The sequence below is a fragment of the Trichechus manatus genome, unplaced genomic scaffold (genome assembly GCF_000243295.1).
Source record: "Trichechus manatus latirostris isolate Lorelei unplaced genomic scaffold, TriManLat1.0 scaffold00290, whole genome shotgun sequence".
Lineage (NCBI taxonomy): Eukaryota > Metazoa > Chordata > Mammalia > Sirenia > Trichechidae > Trichechus > Trichechus manatus.
In genome coordinates this window covers 1,373,889-1,377,132 of record NW_004444226.1, presented here as the reverse complement: position 1 = coordinate 1,377,132, position 3,244 = coordinate 1,373,889, and positions in this window count along the sequence as shown.

Sequence of the window (3,244 nt, the reverse complement as noted above, 5' to 3'; positions counted from 1 at the left end):
GTGTCTTTGGTTTTCTTCCTTCTCCCTTCCTCCAGATGGAGTGAGACCAGTGGAGTATCTTGCATGGCCGCTCACAATCTTTTAAGATCCCAGACGCTACTCATCAAGGTAGAATGTAGATCATTTTCCTAATAAAATACTTTCTGCCTATTGAGCTAGATGTTCCCCAAGACCATGATCCCTAAAGCCCTCCGCCCAGTAATTTGGTCTGTCAGGGAGTTTGGATGTGTCTCTGCAGCGTCCATGACCTTGCCTTGGACAAGTTGTGGTGGTTTCCCCAGTATTGTGTACTGTCTTACCCTTCACCACAATTACCACTTACCTATTGTTTATTTAGTGTTTTTCCTTCCCACCCCTCCCTTCCCTCATAACCATCAAAGATTGTTTCATTTTTTGTGTAAACCATTTCATGAGTTTTTATAGCAGTAGTCTCATGCAATATTTGTTCTTTTGTGATTGACTTATTTCACTCATTTTAATGCCCTCCAGATTCATCCATATTGTGAGATGCTTCGCAGATTCATCATTGTTCTTTATTGTTGTGTAGTATTCCATTGTGTGTACGCACCATAGTTTGTTTATCCATTCGTCTGTTGATGGGCATCTCTGTTGTTTCCATGTTTTTGCTACTGTGAACAATGCTGCAGTGAACATGGGTGTGTGCATATGTCTATTCGTGTGACGGCTCAAGAAAAGGTTTAAACACAGAAAAAAACTTTCTTTGACGGTTATGAAGGTGGGGAGGGAGGAAGGGGATAGTCACTAACTAGATAGTAGACAAGAATTATCTTAGGTGAAGGGAAGGACAACACATACTACAGGGAAAGTCAGCGCAACTGGACTTAACTGAGAACTAAGAAGTATCCTCAATACAAGCAAACACATCAAGGGACAAAGTAGCAGGGGTGGGGTTCTCGGGGACCATGGTTTCAGGGGACATTTAAGTCAACTGGCATAACAAATTTTATTAAGAAAATGTTCTGCATCCCACTTTGGTGAGTGGCATCTGAGGTCTTAAAAGCTAGCGAGCGGTCATCTAAGATGCATCAACTGGTCCCTACCCACCTGGAGCAAAGGAGAATGAAGAACATCAAAGACACAAGGAAAATATTAGCCCAAGAGACAGAAAGGGTCACATAAATTAGAGACTCTATCAGCCTGAGAGCAGAAGTAATAGACGGTGCCCAGCTACCACCAATGACTGCCCTGACAGGGAACATAACAGAGAGTCCCTGATGGAGCGGGAGAAAAGTGGGGTGCAGAACTCAAATTCTAGTAAAAAGACCATATTTAACGGTTTGGCTGAGACCAGAGGGACCCTGGAAAACATGGCCCGGGGACTATCTGTTAGCCCAAAACTGAAACCATTCCTGAGACCAACTCTTTAGCCAAAGATTGGAGTGGACTGTAAGACATAAAATGATACTTGTGAAGCGTATGCTTCCTAGCTCAAGTAAATACATGAGATTAAATGGGAAGCTCCTGTCTGGAGGAGAAATGAGATGACAGAAAGGGACAGGAGATGGTTGAATGGATGCGGGAAATCTGGGGTGGAAAAGAGTGTGTTGTCACAGTATAGGGAGAGCAACTAGGGTCACATAACAATGTGTGTATAAATCTTTGTATGAGAAACCAACTTGTAAACTTTCACTTAAAGCACAATGTTTAAAAAAGTATAAAAAAAAGAATAACAAGGGTGAAAAAGAATCAAATACGTGGAAACGGAATAACACCTTCCTTAAAAAACAATGAGTAATAGAAGAAATCAAAGATGCAAAAACAAAAAAGATCTTGATTTTCCTTCCTCCTCGCGAAGTTGGAGGAAATCAGACTCCACCCCTGAGCTGTTTTTCATAACCACAATTATGTAAACAAACACACAAAATAAAAGGAGAAAGGAGTCAAAATGATTCACTAAAACAATCAACAAGACAATAGTTGGCAGTATTGAAGGAAATATGGTACAAAGAAGGCATAAGATACACAAAAAACAACAAAGTAGTAGAAGTATGTCCTTTCTTATTGGTAATTACCATGAATGTAAATGGACTAAATGCTCAATCACTAAAGGCTCAATGAATACAAAAGCAACACCCAACTATATGGTGTGTACAAGAGACATATCTTAGGCACAAGGACAAAAATAGGTTGAAAGTGAAAGAATGGAAAAAATATTTCATGCAAATATTAACCAAAAGAGAAATGGTGTGGGGATTTTAATATCAGACAAAATAAAAATTCAGTCAAAATCAATTATAAGAGATAAAGAAGAACAGTATATGATGGTAAAAGTGTCAATTCATTAAGAAGATATAAAAGTATAAATATGTATGTGCCTATACCAGAGTCCCAAAATGCATAAAGCAAACTCTAACAGAATGGGAGAAAGCAACAGTTCTACAATAATAGTTGCAAACATCAACATAGTACTTTCAACAATGGACAGAACATACAGAAAAAAAATACATTATTCTCAAGTCACAGGGATCATTCTCCAGGATAAATCATATTTTATGTCACAAAGCACATCTCAGTAAATCAAAAAACGTTAAAATCATACAAAGTATGTTCTCCTACCACAATGGAGTGAAATTAGAAATTAATAACAAAAGAAAACTGAAAAATACGCAAACGTGGAAATTAAACAACACACTATTAAGTAACCCTTGGCTCAAGGAAGAAATCAAGAGAGAAATTGGAAAATACTTAGAATCAAAAGAAAATAAAACAACCTACCAAAACTTATTGGAGGTAGTGAAGGCAGTGCTCAGGGAAAATTCATAGTGGTAAACACCTTCATTAAAAAAAAGAAAGATCTAAAATCAATAACCTAACACTACAACTTGAGGAACTAGTAAAAAAGAACAGCAGTTCATGCCAAAGCTACCAGAAGGAGGGAAAATAAATAAATATATGTACACATAAATATATATATATTATATATAGATATCAGAGCAGAGATAAATGAAATAGACACAAACAAACAATAAAGAGAATCAATGAAACCAGAAGGTGGTTTTTTGAAAAGATAAATAAAAATGACAAGCCTCTTGCAAGACTGACAAAAGAAAAAAGAGAAGATGCGAATATCTAAAATTAGAAATGAAAGTGGGAACATTACAATTGACCTCACAGAAATAAAAAGATCATAAGAGAACACTATGAACAATTGTACACCAACAAATTAGGTAAGTTGGATGAAATGGACAAATTCATAAAAGCACATAAATTTCCTACAGTGATC